The sequence below is a fragment of the Macaca thibetana genome, chromosome 13 (genome assembly GCF_024542745.1).
Source record: "Macaca thibetana thibetana isolate TM-01 chromosome 13, ASM2454274v1, whole genome shotgun sequence".
Lineage (NCBI taxonomy): Eukaryota > Metazoa > Chordata > Mammalia > Primates > Cercopithecidae > Macaca > Macaca thibetana.
In genome coordinates, this window is record NC_065590.1 from 5606159 (window position 1) to 5628117 (window position 21959).

Consider the following 21959-nt stretch of genomic DNA (forward strand, 5'->3'; position numbering starts at 1 on the left):
GATGGGAAGATGCTGGGCATTATGTCTTTACCTTCTCGTTATTACATACATTAAAATACCACTTTTGCTGAAGACTTTTTAACACTCCCGATACCCTCCTCAGCCACTTGTTCAAATGATCCACTCTCCACCTGCCTTCTTCCACCTGTGGCAACCCTTTTTGCCGTGACTTTGTTCCCTGCAGGCTCCTTCTTCAGCCCCTCTGTGGTTACAGCCTGTTTGGTCCTTTGACAACTACCTTTGCCCTATGAACTGTCTTCCTCTGCTGTGTATGTGTGTGTGGGTTTTTTTTTGTTTCATTTTTGATTTTTGTTTTTTGAGATAGGCCTCACTCTGTTGCCCAGGCTGGAGGGCAGTGGCACCATCAGGGTTCACTGCATTCTGGACTTCCTGGGCTCAAGTGATCCTCCTACCTCAGTCTCCTGAGTAGCTGGGACTACAGATGTGTGACACCATGCCCAGCTAATTTTCAAAATTTTTTTGTAGAGACTGAAGTCTAACTGTGTTGCCCAGGCTGGTCTCAAACTCCTAGGCGCAAGCTGTCTTCCTACCTCCCAAAGTGCTAGGACTGCTGATGTGAGCCACCGATCCCTGCCGATTCTTCTACTGTTTTAATTGTTAGCTAGAGAGCAGTGGCCACATGTTCATTTTAGATCATATCCTCTTTTAGGATTCCCTTCTAGGTTCATGACAGCACCCTTTGTTCACATGAGTGGTGCTTAGCTTATATTTGCTCTTTCTGAAGAATGTCCCAAGCCAAAAGGCAGTTCTTGTTGTTGTTCTTCTCCTTAAAAAATTAATAATAATAATAATTATTATTATTATTTTGAGACAGGATCTTGCTTCATCCCCCAGGCTGGAGTGCAGTGGTGTGATCACATCTCACTGTAGCCTTAACTTTCCAGGCTCAAGAGATCTTCCCACCTCAGCTTCCCGAGTAGCTGGGACTAACATTTTTTGCAGAGACCCAGTCTCCCTGTGTTTCCCAGGCTAGTCTCAGAGTCCTGGGCTCAGGCTGTCCTCCTGCCTTGGCTTCCCAAAGTGGTGGAATTATAGGCGTGAGGGACCACACCTGGCCAAAAGGCAGTTTTAAAGGAGAATTTCCAAAAGTGTTTTGAGCAGTAGCAAAAAATATATATAGTGTCCCTTTTAAAAGATTAGAGACAGCCTTTATATTAATATTTATGTGCTAATGTATTTTACTCATACATTTACTCATTGTAGGCTAGTTTTAAATATTAAACAGGAATAGAGAAAAGTATATTCACTCTTACTGAAAATATGACTAAGCACTAATTGCTTTGTTCATATGTAATTTTGGTTCATTGGGATTGGAAATGGCAAATGTAAGCCATGGTTTGTAGGTTTTTTGTTTTTGTTTTTAATCCTGTTCATGGAATTGCACTAATTCATTTATTTAAACAAGTAGTGAACACTGTTCTCTCTGGAGTGGAATAGAAAGATTAATTATGCTTTAGGAGTAACTATTCTTGATTTCTTGGTAAATTAAAAGTTGCTGTGAAAGGACGATCTTTGTAATTATTAATGAGCATTCTTCAAGCAGATGGAACATCCACAGTTTCTTAGTTTAATTTCATCATTTTATGAACCAAAGGCATTTTTTCTAAGTAAAATAAATGGTTGAGTAAAAAAATCATCCAACACATTTTATATAATCTAAATTGCTGTTTTTTTTTTTTTTTTTTTTAAAATGGATACTGTCCTTTCACCATCCCATCTCCTTTCCCCAGCTACCGCTGCTACTGCTGCTGCTGCTTTCTTCTTTCTTTATTCCTTTCAGCTTTGGGCTCTACATGCAGGGTTTTGTTTTTTGTCTTGACACTTCCATTCTTGCTTCCATTCCCAGTAAATGTATTGAAAAGAATGTCGTGTTGGAGGTCCCCAAGACCACCCTCAGTTTCGATTCCAGCACATAGGTGTACTCTCCGCTGTGATTTATAGCACAATGATAGGATCTAGAGCAAATTCAGCAAGAGAACAGGCACGTGGAAGGAAGTCTGAAGGGATGCAGGCACAGACTTCCCAGAGTCCTATCCCAGTGCAGTCACACAGGCCCTGCTTAATTCCTCCAACAGAGCTGTGATGGCACGTATGAAATATTGTCTACCAAGGAATCTTGCTAGAGACTCAATGCCTTGAATTTTTATTTGGGGATGGTAGTACAAACAGTCTGTGCCTAGCATGCACCCAAAATTTCAGACTTCCAAAAGGAAAATAGGTGTATGGCGTAAACCACATTCTAGGTACAGTGAGCCACTCTTGGCCAGTTCTGGGAGTGGCAGAAACCCTACCCAGATCAAAATCCCAGATGCCAGCCGAAGGCCAACCTTGCAAGCTGCCCTTTTTAGGGATGGTGTCAGGCCTTAGGACTAAACAGACACCTCTCCTGAGTGCTGCGTTGATATATCACCTGCCTCTTCAGCATCTCTACTTGGATGTCGATAACCTAAACTCCACATGTCTCATGTGAGTTCCTGTTCTTCCCCCATAAGTTGTTCCACTTGGAGCCTTGCCTTTTCTCAGTTGGTGGCAACTCCACCCTTCTCATTGCTCAGGCCCAAAAAGGTTTTGCATCCTGGGTGAACTGCTTGCTTTCTGTCTTGTACCACTTGGCTCATCTGTCAGGAAATCCTATTGGTTCTGCCTTCAAACAGTGTCATTTGTGTTAGAATAATCTTGGTAGATTGTGGGTAGATTGACTACAAGTTAGTAACTACTAGTTAGTATTTTTGAAATCATAAAAAGTTTTAATGATGGTCCTCATAGTCTGTGAGAGTCTGTAAGAACAAACACACACAAATCTAACCCTTCTCACCACAGCCTCTGTGCTGCCACCCTTGGCTGCCCCTCTGGTTTTGGCTGCCACCGTCTGTTGCTTAGATTTCTATCGTAGCCCCTGTCACGAGCCTCCTGCCTCCATGGTTGTTTTCCAGCCACTTCTCACTGTAGCAGCTGAGTGAAGCTTGGGAAACAAAGTCAGAATAGAGTATTTCAGAGGCTGCTTACTTAGCTCAGAGTAAAAGCCCGGGTTCTTACAGTGGCCGACACGACAGGGCCCTACTTGACTGGCCTCCCAGCCCTCCTCTCCTCCTTCTACACAGTCACTCCAAGCACACAGGCCTGTTCACTGTTTCTCCACCCTGCTCGCCTGATCCCGCCAAGAGACCTGTCACTTACTGTTTGTTCCCTGTGCCTGGAATGCCACTCCCTCATGGCCGCCCAGCTCACCCCCGCACCTTCTTCATGCCTTGACACAGCACATGACCTCTTCCTACTCCTAAAGCTCTTGCCCGGTTCTATGTCACCATATCTAACTGGCTTATTTATTCTACTTAATGTGTTTCATTGCCTCCACCATGCCACTGACTGCCTATCCCCCAAGAGTATAAGCTTCATACATAGTGACAAGGATCTTTGTCTTTTTTTTTTTTTTTTTTTGAGTTGGAGTTTCCCTCTTGTCACCCAGGCTGGCGTGCAATGGCACGATCTTGGCTCACTGCAACTTCAGCCTCCTGGGTTCAAGTGATTCTTCAGCCTCAGCCTCCCGAGTAGCTGGGACTACAGGCGTCCACCACCATGCCCGGCTAATTTTTATATTTTTAGTAGAGACAGGGTTTCACCATGTTGGCCAGGCTGGTCTCGAACTACTGACCTCAGGTGATCCGCCCACCTCAGCCTCCCAAAGTGCAGGGATTACAGGCGTGAGCCACTGTGCCTGGCCAGTTCTTTTAGTGATATTTCATCCCATGTGCAAATGCATTGCCTAGCATATAGCAGGCATTTAGTAAATACTGTTGAATAAACAGTGCTTCCCCTTCTTTTTATAAGTAAAACCCCAAAACTCAAGTAAGTTACTATGCTTGGTTGATGGGGTGTGTGTGTGTGTGTGTCTGCTGTCTGTCTGTCTGTGTGTGTCTGTGTGCACAGGCCATGAAACTATTTGATGATTACACAGTTTAGATCGTCTTTTAATTATATAGTGACATGCCCTTTGAGATGTGGTAAAATGGTGAAGCAATACAATCGGAAAGAGGGTTTTAGATAACCTATGTCCATTCCTTTGAAACACTTAAAATGGTGAAGTCTCTTAAAAGGATCTCTTTAGCACCCCTGCCCTTTTTGTTTTTGCCTCCTGAATTTAGTTCCAATAACTGCTTTCCAGTTTACATTCTCTTCATAGGACTGGGGTATAAATTCTAGCCTAAACTAACCTGTCCATATGATAAAGCTTTCTGGAATTGCTTGTTTTATTAGTCCGTCAACGTCTCGTGAAAATCTATAGTAACAACATACACAGGATCTTAAACATTTATATGACAGTGGAATCATTTTTAGAATAAAAGCTCTAATTGAGAAACGGACCCCGCCCCCCATTCACTCCCATTAGCATAATACCCTGACAGAAGGAAAGACATTTTTGGTGAGAAATTTTTATCTCCTAGTTGTTCTGACTTTTGTACTAACCTTACAGAAAGGAGAGTTGACTTCTGTGGATTTGATCTAAAATGGGATTAGGGAGCCAGCTAGTTGATGGGCTGGGTTTTTAGCATCCGAACTTGCCATTGTAGCACACTGTTAATCTGTGAATGGCCTCAGCATTGCAGGAAGCCGGGCTCTCTGCTCCAAGGGCAGAAAATCCCCTTAGAAAGCTGCCTTCTGGTGAATGAGCAGCCCGTGAGAGTACAGCCCCTCTGTTCTGTTCTTCCACGTTAGCCTGCAACATCTGTGCCACAGGTCAGACTCTCTCCCTTGATTTTTAACTCTGTGCGCTAACAGGGAACCCAGATTATATTTTGGCTGTGATCCTGTTCCCGAGCTTGCATTTTGTTTTGCAGTTTGTTTTTATTGCAAAACAATTGTCCATTGAAGCTTGGGCATTATATGTAGTTCAGTATGTGTCAGAGGTTTTAGGTGATGTTTAGAACTGTGAAAATGATTTCATGGTGGGGTGAAAGAATTTTATTTCTGACTCCTCTCCCTAGTACTCTCAGGTGCTGATTGGTCTCCAAGTCTGAGTGCAAATTCTGCCTAGATGGAAACCTGCCTCTGAAAAGGGACTGCCACTATCTGTTGGTTATCTGATGGTTATCATGATGTCCTTGGGGCTCTGAAGTCCCCAACGTGTCCAGGGGGCTTTTCTCTGAGCACAGGAACCTTGTGCCAGTTTTCTTTTACCCGTGTTTCTTTTATGTCTAGACATTCCCAGACACTTTTTTTCACCCCCTAATATACCTGTGCTGTAGCAGCATGGCTGACAGGTCTTGGGAAACCAGTTCTCGAGGGTAGCTGTGTTTACTCGCCTTTGTCTATATGAGCACTGAGTTCAGGAGAAGTGTCTTCCTATGTACAACCCTCAGTAGCTTTTAAATTTTTATATTTTGGGCCGGGTGCGGTGGCTCACGCCTATAATCCCAGCACCTTGGGAAGCCGAGGTGGGTGGATCACGAGGTCAGCTTGGCCAACATGGTGAAACCCTGTCTCTACTAAAGATACAAAAATTAGCCAGGTGTGATGACGCGTGCCTGTAATCCCAGCTACTCAGGAGGCTGAGGCAGGAGAATTGCTTGAACCCCGGAGGCGGAGCTTGCAGTGAGCTGAGATTGTGCTGTTGCACTCCAGTCTGGGTGACAGGGTGAGACTCCATCTCAAAACAAAACAAAACAAAATATATACACACACACATATGTATATATGTGTGTATATATATGTATGTATACACATACACCTTTTTATTGAAGTGAAGCATGCATACAGAAAAGTACACAAATTATAAACTCAGTAAATTTCCAAAAACTGTACATAACCCTTCAATGGACCGGCACCTAGATCAAGAAACAGAACTTTGCCACTTCTGGGGTACCCAGGAGTGCCCTCATAGGCCCCTTGCAGTCACTCACTGTTCCATGGAAGGGTGACACTGTCCCGACTTCTGTCAGCACGTATTACTTTTGCCTGTGTCTGTTCTTGATACAAATGGAACCATGTGGTACTCTGTGTCTGGCTTCTTTCAGTTAGCATTGTGTTTGTGAGGTCTACCCATGTGGCTGCTTATAGGGAGAGCTCATTTATTCTCATTGCTTTTAGTATTCTGTGGTGTCCCACTAACTTCCAAGTGAATATATCCCTGCTGTTGATGTAATACTTGTTATGTGGCAGGTGCTGAATTGAATTGCTGCAGAGATAGAAAGGAATTTACCTAGTCTAGGAAATTCTGTGATGGATAAGAGATGCTGGGATGCAGGTTATAGGAAAATATTCACATCTGTATTTCTCATAGTTTGGGCATGGTTAAATATCTACTTCTTTTCTGACTTCAAATTGTATTATCTTAATTGCAAGAGTCCTGCGAAAGAGTAGATGATGTTGCTGGCGTGTGATGACTTGGGAACTTTACTCTCTGCTATCTTTGTTGGCTTACAGAGCTTTCCCCACTATTACAGGTCTTCTGCAAAGAATTTGTGCGGTACTTCTTGGGATTCTTGTCTGGCCTGGGACTCACTGCTGCTTCTGTCTCACCCTGTTTCTGGGGCTGTCTACTTTCCTACCGACTTTGCTGCACTTGCAGCATGTCCTCCCCCTGCTCCCTTAGGGTGGTGTAGGTTTGGGGTGGATTAAAGATAGGGAGACACAGCCAAATAAAATTCCAAGCAAGCTTACGTTCTTGCCCCACCCCACCCACTATACCCTGCTCCTGTCCCCACCTTGTCCCTTACAGATGATGAAGAAAGAAATTGCTTCAGTTCTACTCATTCTTGATTTTAATGAGAAGGATGTTTTAAAAGCAAGGTCTTCGATATGACATTTTGTCATACCTAGGAGAGCAACAATAACAGCAGTAACTGCTAGGTTGAGGTAATCTGTAGTTAGGTGGTATTTCCTGGTGATGAGTCATTCCCCCCCCCCCCCCCCCCCAGGTCCCCTGGGGATCTTTCTTTCCTGAATGAGTGAGGGAAGGTGTTTATACAAGAAAAGAGTGAATGCCTTCATTTCAGCTGTTTCACTTTTTTTTTCTTTTTGGGACGGAATCTCGCTCTGTCGCCCAGGCTGGAGTGCAGTGGCACGATCTTGGCTCACTGCAAGCTCTGTGTCCCAGGTTCAAGCACTTCTGCCTCAGCCTCCCTAGCAGCTGGGACCACAGGCATGCGCCACCACGCCCGGCTAATTTTTGTATTTTTTTTTTTTTTTTTTTTTAAGTAGAGATGAGGTTTCATCATATTGGCCAGGATGGTGTCTAACTCCTGACCTCGTGATCCACCTGCCTTGGCCTCCCAAAGTGTTGGGATTGCAGGCGTGAGCCACTGTGCCCTGCCTCAGCTGTTTCACTTTTAATGTGCCGGGTGAACTTGCTTTTGTTCACTTACTGAAGATGCTGGGTTTTTCTCCCCCTGAAGCTAGAACTGAAGAAGACTCCCTGGTTATTTTTTCCTCCTTAAGTTGTTTAGAAAGCAGAAGAAAACTGTTTATTTGGAAAGTGACTGTGCAGATGTTTTTGTTCACAAGGGAAAGGAGGAAGAAGGCCGTTGAGATAGAGGAGATTACAATTTGGAGCTATGGTTAAAGCAGCACATCTGCCTGGGCCTGGCTGGCCCTGGTGATTCTGTGTGGTTGGGCACATGTGGAGTAGTGTTGGCTCATAGCCTCTGCAGCCTTTTTTGAGTCTGTCTTTTACCTTTCTTTTTTTTCTTTTCTTTTTTTCCAAGACCAGGGTCTCACTCTTGTCACCCAGGCTAGAGTGCAGTGGTGTGATCACAGCTCACTGCAGCCTGGAACTCCTGGACACAAACAGTTCTCCTACTTCAGCCTCTTGAGTAGCTGGGGCTACAGGTGCGTGCCACCACACCTGGCTAGTTTTTTATTTTTAAATTTTTTTAGAGATAGGGTCCCACTATGTTGCCCAGGGTAGTCTCAAACTCCTGGGCTCAAGGGCTCACGTAGTCCTCCTGCCTCGGCTTCCCAGAGTGCTAAGATTATAGGCATGAGCCAGTGTTCCTGGACATCTCACCCGTATTGTAGCCCAACATGGCACTCCTGTATCATGATTTGAGGAACCGACTACCTTCACAGAAAGTGCTTTATAATGACATCAGAGTTAATAGGGTGGGGTGGGGGATGTTAGGGTAAGTGCCATTTCTGTCTCATCAGTCTCTAGACTGATGGTAACCCATATGACCAAAGGTGCTTTTCTGTATTAGTCCTTTCTCACATTGTTATAAAGAAATACCTGAGATTGGGTAATTTATAAAGAGGTTTAATTGACTCATGGTTCTGCAGGATGTGCAGGAAACAGTGGCTTCTGCTTTTGGAGAGGCCTCAGGAAGCTTTCAGTCATGTCGGAAGGCAAAGGGGAGCAGGCATCTTACATGGTAGAAGCAGGAGTGAGAGAGAGAGAGAAAGAGAAGGGGAGGGGGAGGGAGGGAAGGAAGGAAGGAAGAAAGGAGTGCTATCCACACTTTTTAAACAACCAGATCTCTTTAAATGACCAGATCTCATGAGAACTCACTGTCGCAAGGACGGTATCAAGAGGGATGGTGCTAAACCATTCATGAGAAACCCACTCCGTGATCTAGTTACCTCCCAGCAGGCCTACCTCCAACATTGGGGATTACGATTTGACCTGAGATTTGGGCCAGGAAACATATCCAAACTGTATCACCAAAGATACTTCTTCACAGTAAAGCCCAGCAATGGAAGTTTTCTTCAGGATAAGCCCATTGCCTTACAAATGACCATCAGTTCTGGTTGTTTTCCTTGTTTTTATTTTATCGATTAGGAGGATGGGGAGAAGAATACCCATGGCTCCTTACCTTGCTGGCAGAACAGGATAACTGAAGATGAGGGCTCTGTGGTGTGGGTGCTGCCTTTGTGCAGCTTGTGCCCAGGCTCCTACACAGAGGAATGGCTAGTTTTGTGCAAGTGAGGGACCCTGCGTCTTCCTTATAGCCACAGAGCCCATGGCTGTGGGCTGCTCCTGTTTCTGACACAGCAGAATTCATAGATGCATGCTGCTTCAAGTGAGTTCATGCTGGATGGTGAATGTTTTCTTAACTTTTTGCTTTATGCTAGTTTAAAAGTTCAAGGCTTTTTTGGCCCTTTGACTTTACTGGTTACTTGTGCTTATCAGGATGGTAAGAAAATTAAAATGTATTCCCCCCGTTACACCACCCCCCAATTTAGTATACCTACAGTGGTGAATTTTATGATTTGTAAATTACAGCTCAGTGAAACTGCTGGAACAAAAAATTTAAGTGACTTTTGAAATCGTATTTCTTAATTTTTACTTTCTATGAAATATAGTTATTCCAGGGATAAAATATAGAGAAGTAAAAAGATGAAAAAAATTACACTCATAATTACATCACCTTGGCTTAACTCCTGTTAAAACATTAATGTATATATTTTTAGTTTCATTTTATGTGTATGTGTATGTGTGTGTGTATGTATGTAGATAAAGTTATTTTTTAAAAGATGGAAACGTTTTTTTCTCTAACAGTAAAATAATGTACTCATCTAGAAAACTGGAAAGTGGAAAAATATTTTCTTATAGTCTCTCCCCCCGACGTTCTGGTGTATTTCCAGTGTTTGCGGAGTAAAGCTATTTCTTATGGCTGCCATTCACTCAAGGAAAGCCCCCCAGTCAAACGTGTTTATCTGTGTGGCTGCATGTAGTTTAAAAATGAGTTTTTATTTATTTATTTTAGAAAGATTTCTCCTGAATAATTCAGATGGTGAATTCCTTAATCTTGTTTAGTCTCAACTACATACTTCGTGCAACTTTTTTCTAGTCACCACTTCATGGTACACTTCTACAACTTTGAGCTTGTAAATAGTGTGTATATATGTTATTTTCATGTAGTGATTTTTTTTCCTGTTCATACACTTTGGACAATGTGGCTTTTAGATTGTAAATTACTGAAGAACAGGCCACTGTAAATAACTTCATAATACTGTCTGTCTGAACAGACAAGCACTTTTTATTCTTAGTGTTTTTTTTTGTTGTTGGCTTACAAGATCTTGAAAGGTGGTTGCTAATCACCACCATACATATGGTGGTTTAATCAATATATTTTCCCTGATAGATGCTTCTTCAATGATACTTGTCGTTGTCTTTATTATTTTAACGCATCTGAATATAAATAAAACTGAAGTTAGGGAAAGGAAGCAGCATATTACTTAGAAAAGGCCTGATGACTTTTTAAAACTTAAGTACTATTTGAAACCTCTCAATAAATTGCTTGTTTTTCATAACTTGACTCAAGCCTTCCATCAGTTGCTTAGTTAAGGTGGTTCAGCCCCAGTACTTCTTTATTGTATCATTGTCAACATCTGTTGCTTTGTTTGTTTGGAAGGAAGATGGCCGGCTGCTGAGCCTGTCTCAAAGCTGGACTGTGACATCGTGTCTGTGGTTGATGGACACAGCTGGGCAATTTCTGTGTGTGCTTGGCAGCACTATCTTCAAAAACATCTGGTCTAAAGATGTAGTTCTCTTCTCCTGCAATTGTATGTAAATTATTTAGTGCATAATGGGATAATGCCAAGTACACTTACTTGACATGAACACATAAATGATTTAAAAGCCCAACATGATTTTCTGTGCCGACCCAAAGAGTTCAGTGAATTGGAAGATTCATTGTCTAACTGGGTGTGTGCATGTATCACTTAGTTTGGTGCTAATACATCACATGCCATGGATATGCTAATTTTCTTCATTTTAAGTGAAGGAAATGGCTGGTTTGGTATAATAGGTAGCAAAAGCAGGAGGGAAGCCTTTGGCTAAACCATCAGGGTGAATTTAGTTTGAATCAAATCTTTCAAGGATTGCTCTGTCTAAGATACATTCCTCAGCATCTCCTGTACATGTTTTTAAGGGATGTTTAGAGAAGATTCCATAGTACCACTGTGCGTTTTTTTAAATATAGGTAATTGCTGTGCATGTTTTAATGATATTTATATTATATGAATACATGTATTTAATTATATTTGCATTATATATTATGCATTTATATGTTATAATTGATTCGTACCCGTAATTAATATATAAGCAACCTCATTAGCCTCTTGCATTGGACTTGGTGAGAGGCTTCTCTAGATTGGCTCTTATTTTTATAATATCTGAAAAAATTCTCAATGCCGTTTAAAAGAACAAAGGTCTGCAGGATTTGTTACTTATTATATCCTTCAGGTTTTATGATTTTCTTTCCCCCCAAGTAATTAAAGATGTCTTCAGTGAAATTTACCAGTGAAGGATCTTAGCTCTGAATAGCAAGCCCCAAATTAACCCGTTATTTACTCTGGGCTCTCAGGTGGCTTTTTTTCCTTTTAGTTTTGAGGTTTTCTTTTTAAAGGTCTAAGCCTTAGAGAACCTTAAGTTTTAAATTCATTCTTTCTTCCATTCTGTGTCTATTTTTAGTTAGAAAAACTGATAAACCCAATTAATTCTGCAAGCATAGGTTACAGTATTCTGTGCCAGTTTTTTGCCCAAGTCTTACTATTCAGGAGAAACACTAGCTGTTGAATGTGCACAAGTCTATAAGCATCCATGCACAAGCCAGTGCCTTATGCACACTGCTGATAGATTCCAGTGTGAGGCTGCCAATTTATACTGAGCCTGGCAGGAAATGAGGGCATTTTCTTGATTTCTTTTAACAGACTTGTTTTGTTTTATTAAGTTTAGTTAGTCTGGGCTCAAGAATGTGAAAATAGGGCCGAGCAAGGTGGCTCACGCCTGTAATCCCAGCACTTGGGGAGGCCGAGGCGGGTGGATCACAAGGTCGAGAGATCGAGGCCATCCTGGCCAACATGGCGAAACCCTGTCTCTACAAAAATACAAAAATTAGCTGGGCGTGGTGGCGGGTGCCAGTAGTCCCAGCTACTCGGGAGGCTGAGGCAGGAGAATCACTTGAACCTAGGAGGCAGAGGTTGCAGTGAGCCGAGATTGCACCACTGCATTCCAGCATGGCAACACAGCAAGACTCTGTCTCAGAAAAAAAAAAAAAAGAGAGAATGTGAAAGTAGTTTTGCTGGCCCGTGGGTTCTGTGGTTTCATTCTGTGTAGTGTCATTCCCTGTCTGGTTTCTTTTATGCTGGCTCTACCCAGGTTTCTTGGCTCCTCCTTGGCAGCTGCCCAAGTACACATGGAATGATCTTTCCTCACCCTCCCAGGTGTTGACTCCCCTTCTCTCTGCATTTCCTTGTCCCTGTGCTCTGCCTGCCTCTGTATCTGCATTGGCCCATGTCGTCTCTTTGACGAGTCATCTGTCTCCCTGTCCTGTCCCTTCTCGCTCTTTCCAGTGCCCCACGTGGTGTTTGCTATGAAGTGGGCCCACAGTTCATGCTTACTGAATGAATTTATACCAACGGATGGGCATGTGGATGGGGCACTTGTTAAAATCTGCCAAGGAAAGTGGCGTGGCAACTTCTTGGCCTTCATTTTTTGGGTAACAGCAGATGGTAAATTTGGCAGTCGGTATTGTCGGTTGGAGCTGGATAAGTTGAGCAGGTTCCAACATAGTAATATCCTTTGTGCTTGTGAATATGGCTTGGTAAATGGCCTTTCAGGGTCTTCACTGGAGACATTTATTTGTGTAATTTTAACTGATTTAAGTTTTTGTCTCCATCTCTGTAAGTCAATACACACTCTTGGAGGAGAAGGTACCTACCACTTGAGAGACTTTGTATGTGTTTTCATGACAACAATACATTTACTTTTTCTTTTGTGCAGAAATTTAGTTCCTCCATTACATTCAAGGTAGGTGTGTGGTAGTTCATGGTCCTCCTTTATTCTGACAACTACATTCTTTTTCCTTTGCGCACGCTTCTCTCCCCCTGCACCGTGAGAGTTCTAGTTTTAAAACAATTGCTTCAAGTTAGCCAGACTGACTGAGGGGACTCCATGCAGACTTTGCATGTGTTTTGCTTCATAGCCATTCAGAGTACAGGGAGATGATGATCACAAGACAGGGAGGACTGTGTTGTTCTTTAGGGAGTGATGTTGTTTGAATCTTTGCAGATGGAGGGTATCTGCAGTGTCTGGAGGCCTTCTTTTCATGTCTTTGGTCCAGCCACTCCTGCAGCCTCCAGTCCACCTCCTCACAGCATGCGTATGTGTCCCTGTGTACTTGCAGATAGATGGAGTAAAGATAAAGGAACACAATGGCAAGTTAATGAACTGTTTTAAGACCAAAATGACTTACTACAGCTTTATGAAATGTGTGGGTAGTAGACTGCCTTAAAGTTCTGTATAAAATGATTAATAGCAAAGAAAAAAATTGCTAATAACTTACAGTATCTTTCTGGTGATTGTTTTTAAAAATGTGCATCTTTGCCGTAAACAATTGCCATACAGTGTGCTTATGGTGCTGGATGGGGTGGTGGGATGCTCGGGGACGCTGCTGAAGTAAAAGAAGTAAGTGCGAGATAAAATAGCACCAACTTGTCTTCTAAATTTGAGGAAACCTTGTTTGCCTATTTAAATTGGATTACATTAATCCTGTATTATTGACTTCCACTATGAAGTTAGAGGTTTATTTAATGGAAAACACTTTTTTTCCTGTATATGATAAAATTTGTATTTTCAACAATAATCTTTTAAAATTACATTCAAGAGAAAAATTATTTTCTGATAAAATACGAATAGTACTCAATGTTAGTAGTAATATGTATTGTGTTCAGAGCATGTCTCAGAGCGAAAACACTAAAAAGGGAGCTGTGGCCGGGACCTGCAGCAGTGTGAGTGCCGGTGGTGGTCACTCTCCTCAGTGCTCTGGGGCGCAGTTGAGCAGTGCCAGCCTCAGCAGTTGTTCGTATTATTTCCAATCGAATCACATATTGAAGATCATTGGTTCTCTTCTCCCTCAGTCTTTTTGGTATCTTTGAATTTTTGGCATCTTTTCACGTTTTTCCAAGAGAAGCACTTGCAGTTTATCATTATCTTGTATGAACAGAGGTAATGACGTACATAGTTAGGACATACATTGCTGACTGTTGTTTAGAAGAGAGGATATGGGACACATTTTTATGAGTTTCTGTGGTGGTGGAGTATAAAGCATTCAACAGGATTTTCCTCATAAGGATTACTTACATAGTGGGCTAGAACTGAATACACTGGTTTGGTTCAGAGCAGAGCTTCTCCTTGGGTTTAGTTAAGGTCGGTTTGAGTAACTAGTATAATGCAGATGGTAGCCCTGTAGAGTCAGATTTCCTCAGAGCTTTGTCAGGTGTAGTAGTTTTTCCATTGGGACTGTGAAGCTTTTGATTTTGCATTTCTCTCATTGTCTCCCATTAGATGGTTTGATACGTTTCTAAGAAGTAGAGAAAATTGAGAGGGAGAGACTTCAAATTATTTTCCTAGTTGGGGTTGAAAAGGAGGGAGGTGATGTTTAATTACTGAAGGCTTGATGACTGGTGCCACCCTATAGTTTTCTTCCACACCACAGTGTTAGGAAATGATTGACACAGGTGAGAAGCTGGGAGAAGTGTTGAGTGACCTCCAGATACAGGCTGTGACATTTTCTGCAGAGAACGTTCAGATGCAGTATGACATTGCCAAATGTATGCTTATACCTGAGTTTTGTCACCTAAATGTGTTTAAGTGAAGGGTGTCTATTAGGAATTAAAATACCTTGATTCTATTTTCTATTTTACCCAAGTCTGTGACACTTATTCATGGTCTTTTTTGAGTAACTTCTGTGGAAAGCATCTTTGAATTCTTAGAGCTAAGAGAATGGTTCTTCATATGTGGTTCCCATGAGGCTCTTCCAGAGACTTCTCCAGGGATGTGAGCTGTGATACAGAGGTCACTCCGTTGTATTTGAAGTGGAAACTGCCATTTCATAAGAAAGACAGGATCCCTTTCCAGATTCGCAAATTATCCACAACGAAGAGAATTATTTGAAAGTAACAAAATGGTAGTGCCCACACGTTGAAACTAAGGCTTTTTTCCTTGTTACCGTGTTGGTGGATTATAGCAAATTTTCCATTTTCCAGGGAGCATCAAGAGCCAGGGTGATTTTGGTTTAATATCATGACATTTGAAAGATAGCTTTCCAAGGAAAGATTTCACTGCTTTTCTCCAGGTGATCATTGTTTTTATTTTTTCTTCCTTTTTTCTACTCACGTATGTGGTGATTCATGAAACATATGAGAATAATACACAAGCAGGAGTTGGGGTAGCTTAAGAAGCAATAGTGGAGGAGACAGGAAGACTGAGGAAAAAGAGTAAGGTAAACCATGAAACATATCAGAATTCGGTGCTTTGCTTCTAAGGTCCTCAAGGTCAGAGTTAGAAAGTCACGGAACTGTGTAAATACTAGCCATTGACCCCGCCCTCTGAAGTCCTTGCTTCTCCAAGTAGGGTCTGTGGAATAGTTACTAGCTTCATTTTGACAGCCAATACTTTGATTCACACACAAATCAGTAAGTTGCTTATAGCAATTGAGGTCAAACAAAAATTATTTAAATGATGGGATCAAAAGTAAATTGATTTCAAACATCTTTCTTGTGGAGTTTTTCCTATATGTGACTTAAATTTTTTTAAAAAATTATGATTATATTCTTCTGTTGGTGGGAAAGTAGGAACAGATGACCTGTATGATAATGTGGGGCCTTTTACTCTGCTACTCTGGTTGAAGGGTTGAAACATCTGTAAACCCAAGTTGTTGCTTTTTAAATGCACTGGGTTCTAATTTAATGGACCAGAAAAAGCAAATTGGGTGTCAGGTTCCTTCATGGGCAGATGCCCAACAGACATAATAGTTTATACCAGTGGAGGTGTAGGTTGTAGCTTTTGTTGAGTTTTTTTTTTTTTTTTTTTTTTTTTTGTTTTTTCTGTGAATTCTGTGATCAGTGTTATTCCTGGGTTAGTGTCAGATAATTTTATCCCCCCCCCCCCATATGTATATGGTCCAGCTTCTTTGCATGCCTGGTAATTTTTAATTAGATTCCAGACTTTGTTAATTTTACCTTATTGGGTACTGGATATTTTATGTTTTTTATAACATACTTGACCTTTGTTCTGGGATGAAGCTAGTTCTTGGGAACAGTTTGATCCTTTGAAGATTTTATTTGGGGATTGTCACATCATGTAGTCTAGGTTTATTTGGCCCCACTGTCGAGGCCAGAGTCTCCTGAATCCTGTGAATGATGAGTTTTTCCAGTCTAGCCAACGGCAGGAGGCACTGCTTCCCATCTGTTTGAGCACTGGGTACTATTCCGAGGAATCCTTTGGGATCAGGCTCTTTCCCTTACCTCAGGTGGTTTCCTCATGGGGATGTGTTGATAGTGTGCTACTGAGTCTTCTAGGGGGAATTGCTTGTTCTCTGTGCAGCTGTCTCCTTTCTCCTCAACTCAGAGACTCCTCTGGGCGCCGTTTAGGTTTCCTTTCCCTTTGCTGCAGCTTGGAGTCCTTCTCAGGGCAGTAAGCTGAAGTCTGCATGTGTTTCCCAACTCTCAGGGTCACTGTCCTTATGGCCTGAAGTCTTCTAAGCGCTTTCATATGTTTTGTCTAATTTTAGTTGTTCAGGTGGCAGGATAAATCATCTGTCCTTGATGCTTTATTTTGGCCAGGAGCCGAAGTTCCCTTCATTCTTTTTTATCGAAGACACATTTTGTCAAATATGTAAGCAGGAGCTCTGGTACCTGTGAGTGCGTGGACGAATCCAGCATGAAGTGTAGAAACACTATTGCTTATCACACCCTCCTTCAGAGCTGTGCTCCTTGTTGCCATTCCTTTCTTGGACCCGTTTTTAAGGTTTTAGACAACACTCTATTCAATGTGTATTGTACTCTTTCCCTCCTTGCGCTGTGGGAAGCTTCATGGGGTTTGCCACTGGGTTAGGAAGAGGTATGAATAGACTGAGGCAAGATTCTCCTCAAGGGACCTTGTGGCAGGTCAGGAAAGTGAAGACAGAGGATGGTAAGTGCTCCACCTACCTTCTCCTTTTGCTCCAGGAATGACTTAAGTCTGGAAGGAGCCAATAGTAAGAAGTTGCGTATCCGGATTGGTACGTCATAGCAAACAGGAAGAAGTGACCATGAGGCTAAGGTCAGAGCCTTGTGGTGCCACTGACCCAGTTGAAGGCAGTTTAAACAGCCAGGCTGTAGTTCTTCAGGCTCTCCTAGGCCTCCCTGCACAACTGACCATTGGTGTCAGCGGCCCAAGCAGAGAAACTGGTGGTGGCCCTCGAGCAGCAAGGAGGGGAGAGGACCCTCAGTCCAAGGACAGAAGGAGATGGACTGTGTGAGTTGCCAGAAAGCTCATTTTGAATTCTTTGGGGGCCAGACTTTTCTATCCTAAAGTCTTATTTATTTATTTATTTTTTCCAAATTAGGAAAATAGTATATGACAATTGTAGAAAATTAGGCTATAATCTAGAGATAATATTTGGTAGCATTTCTCCCCTCCTCCTCAATGCATTCATTTAAACTGAGTACTAGTATGAACTATTTCAAGTATATTCTTGAAGACACTTGTACCCATGGTATTTTGTCTATAGATTAGGGCTCGACAGGGTCAACTGTCAGGATTCCTGGATGTTGATGACCTGAAGCTTTGGAAAGATCTAATAGTTTCTTTTAGATCCTAGAGGAAATAGTGGTCCGACTTGAATTTATTGTTTGAGTGATATCACCATGTTCGTTATTTGCCATGTGCTTTTTGGTGGGGGTTTGTCCTTCTTGTGGGTTATTCAGGCAAGCATCAGTCTCCCAAAGTTATTGATGGACAAGTGATGCAGAGGAGAATAGAATGAACTATATTCACTATCTGAAGTCCTCCCCACCCCCATCCATCCAGGTGAATGGTGTCATTGTGTAGTTGTCTTCTATATCACATTATTTTTAGATACCAGCTGAGTAGTGCAGTCTCATTGAAAGATTCAGCAGGTGGCACTTTGTAGAAGATGGAGGGATCCAGAGTGCGCGCTGGGGGCTTTGCTGTGTGTAGTAGAAATTCTTTGTTGTGCTTTCCATGGAGAACAGGGTGGGTCTGGGGCTTCAGGCCATGGCATGCTGGGTTTGGAATCCCAGAACTAGCTCATTGGTTCAGTAGCAGAACTAGAAAGAGGATGCATTTTGGTTTGAAATGTGCTCACGACAGACAGTGCTTTTTCTTGAGCAGGCTGTCGTGAGTGTCTGATTTCCATTTTAGTTATGTTAATTTTGTAATTTTTCCGTCGGTTTTTATTGAGACTGATCTTGCAGGGGGGAGCGGATTAATTTTAAGGAACATGTAATTTCTTCCTTTGATCAGATCCTATAGCCTTAATTTTGTTCTGGGATCTTTCCTGTGTAGTTATATTCATCTATGATTAGTTGAATAGTCAGTGAATTTAAGTTGTAATGTGATGTGCCTGTTTGAGGGAAAAAAATGGATTAATTCTGTGCTGCTTTCATTGGTGTGGTACTGAATAATACTCTTAGATGTAGTGGGATTTACCAGGTAAAAAGTGATCTGTTCTCATTTTTCTACCCGTTCACAGTCACATAAAGAAAAGATTCAGTAGTAGTTGACAAAAACAAACTTGTAAACTGGTTTTTAAAAACAGTTATGTTCATTTGTACATTTTGGTGCTGAAATCTTCCAGAGATGTATCTCATTTTATCAGTCCTCTCTCCAGCTAACATAGAGTGGTCAGTCAGTTGCTTTTTTCTTTTATCCAGCTGTCGCCGAGTCTACTTTTAATTCTGTAAAGAGGGTATGCCAGGTGAAAGGTTTCATTTCACCTGGCAGATGCTCAGAACATTTCCCAGTCCTCTTGGATTCCAGTTAGCTTATCTGAAGTCTGCCTGTCTCTCCTCACATAGTTACTACCATTGATGGAATGAGAAAAAATTTAGGTAACAAGTTTGAACAGCATTTTAAGGGGTCATTAAAAAACAACAGAACACTCATACCATGCACTCCTGTGTGCTCAGATGGTGGAGTGGTAGGGCTTGTCATATGACAAACCCATGGCTGCTTGTGAAAATTACTTCTTTGCAGATGTTCCCTGCCCCACCCCCACCCTCTGACAGCCTGCAAGGCGACTCAAAACTCATCTCCTAGTCAGGTCCTAGCCTGAGACAAAGGCCTTTTCTCTGAGAGTTTGCTTCCACTGGTTAAAGTCCAAAATGCTAATTGGCATCAGCTGCATTAAATCACTAAGCGGGGGCTAGCAGCTGCCACACCATTTGAGTAACCAGGAGGGGGACCTTTTTTCCCTTACTAAAAAGGCGTCTCTCTCAAGTTACTCTTGATTTTGTTTTTCATTTGTTTATACTTGTGACCTGCTAAAGAAGAGCATGGAGGACACAGTAGTTTGGACTCTGCCTGGACACATGGAATATATAAACTTCCTCTATGTAGTTTTGCCAACTCAACTTTATGTATGGGATTTTTTGTTGTTTCTAAATTTCAATTTTAGCTGGCCGCAGTCTGTTTTCTCCTGTATCTTTCCAGGCCACATGGAGTGTTTGTTTTTGGTGGTGCTCATGGTGGTGGTGGTATGTATGTATGTACTTAAGTGTTGGGATGCAACCACCAAACATGTGTTTAATAACCGAAAGGAGACTGAAACTCAGAAGTTGATTCATTATGACCCTACTCTAAAGACAACATAAAATACTGTATAATAAGCATTAGTCATAATTAGATTTCCAGTTGTAGCTGGCTCATAGCCATTGGTAGATTCTGTATTTCTAGTAGTGTTTTTTTTCTCCAAGTGGGCACGCATAATTGGACAGTAAATGACAATTAGTGGTGCTAACTACCTTTTTATTTTATAAGATGTGTAATAGTCATCTATTTTAAAATCATAAAATCAAGAGAGGAAATGTTCAAAGTATATATGAACTTGATCCTAAAACAGTAATTTGAGGGGATAGTATTATTTCTCTGCAATGTATTTTGTAGTTCATTTTTGTATGCTTCCAGGATTTGACTATTTCAGACCTGGGAAATATTCTGGCAGGTGACATTGATGGGATCACTGTATTTCTGGGTGATATTTGGGTGTTTCCGTCATATTAGAAAATCTATTGCCAGACTTGATTGTATTTTAGTTGTTCATCTAAATCATTGATTCTGAAATGCAACCCAGTTTTGAAGGTGTTAGAGTGTGTACTTTATGGTTGACTGCTTCATGGTTTCATGACATAAAATAGTGGTGGGCTGCATTCAAGGGCACTTCAGATTCAGTGAAATACATGGTCCCATGGTAATCTGCCACCAGTATTTACCAATGTGCCTATTCAAGAGTTTTCACACCACTGGACAGTATGGAATTTAAGCCTATGAGAACTTTAAAATGTGTGCTTGATTTTTTAACTCGGTGAGCTGTGAAAATATCGAGTGCTCTTGACTCTTTATTACACAGTGGTGAACAGGTTAGATCCTGGAAGACATTGGTTTGTGTCACTAAAAGGAAAAAATATAAATGGAACCTAGTGGAAATATTTTATAATTCTTAATTATTGCTCAGGAAGCCTTTCATGGGAGAATCATAGGTAGCATTTCTTTCTGTCAAGAAGTGGAAGCTACTGGCAGAGCGTGATAGGGAACAACGGCCCTGGAAATAGTTTAGCCACTGCAGGGAGTGGAGGTAGGCAAAGGTAAGGGTTGGATTGCTGAAACGAGTCTGGACAGTCCAGTAAAATTCACTACTGTATGAAGTTCTTATTACAGGAACAAAGTTAAAGTCAATATTTGGATTTTCCCCTATTCTAGTTCAACGTAAGATTAGACGAATGGCTAACTAGAATAACCAATGTTGTCTTGTTTCTGTGCAGTTTTTATACCCCACGTCCTTACAGATTTACTGACTTTTGGATAAAAGGAGAAAAACGGTTAGTTCGCTTTCTGGTCACCCAGCTGCAGTTCAGTGTACGGAAAATGGGATGTTTGGCTTTTTAGAGCACATTAACCATGGACCTTATTCTGGGAGTGACACCACATGCCTTTTCAATGGGCCCTGTTTACAGCCACTACCCTGTGCCAACTCTTTTCAGGAGCCTACCTGTCTTGACAAGCCTCATTAGGGCTGTCCCAGGCCACTCACTGCTTGGTCAGGAGGCCTCTCGGAAACCCTCAGATAGCACTGGGAGTGAGTTGTGGTGAGTCAGGAGGGAGCAGGCTCGATGTGCCCCCATGCCAGCAAGCCCTGGTCACTACTGCTCATCATACTGTACATGTTGATCTGTGTGTGCAGAGAGCACAAGATAAAACTTTTGAGGCGTTAGGTTTCCTACTTTTATTTGGGGCATGCTTCCTCATGTTCTATGGAATAAACATTGTTACCCTTTTCTGTTTTAGAATGAAGTTCCTTTGAAGCAAGGTCTCAAATAGAAGTGTTTCTCTGTTTTACTAGCTAGTCTAAACACTGGTTTTGTGTAGAATTAAGATGGTTATCTACTATTGAGTATCTCATTTTTCTTTGCTGCTTTCAACATGGCCATATTTAAATCTCAGATAGAAATTATACCTATTTGGTAGGACTTTGCAGGGTTTGAAGGAGAATTATTATATCAACTCTATTGGGTCATGTGACTGCTGCCATATTTGTAGTCATCTATCAAAGTCACATGACAAGTGTGCCTGTAGAATATATAGTTGTGCATCACTTAACAGTGGGGTTATGTTCTCAGAAATGCATCATTCATTAGGCAGTTTTGCTGTTGTCCATCATCAAAGTGTGTTTATGTAAACCTAGATGGTACACATGGGCTACCTGGTATGGCCTATTGCTCCCAGGCTGCAGACATGTACAACGTGCTACTGTACTGAATAGTGTAGGCAATTGAAAAATAATAGCAAGTAGTTGTGTATCTAAACATAGAAAAGAGATTGTCAAAATATGTTATAAAAGATAAAAAATGGTACTTTCTGCATAGAGCTCTGAACATTAATGGAGCTTACAGGGCTGGAGGTTGCTCTGGGTGAGTCAGTGAGTGGTGAGTGAATGTGAAGG

The 21959-nt window shown here is 41.8% G+C and overlaps 1 protein-coding gene across 50 annotated transcripts in view; it reads left to right on the top strand.

The window, feature by feature from the left end:
• MAP4K4 (mitogen-activated protein kinase kinase kinase kinase 4) overlaps nucleotides 1–21959 on the top strand; it is a 190082-nt gene that overhangs the window by 97567 nt on the left and 70556 nt on the right. The gene's annotated exons all lie outside the window — the stretch shown is intronic.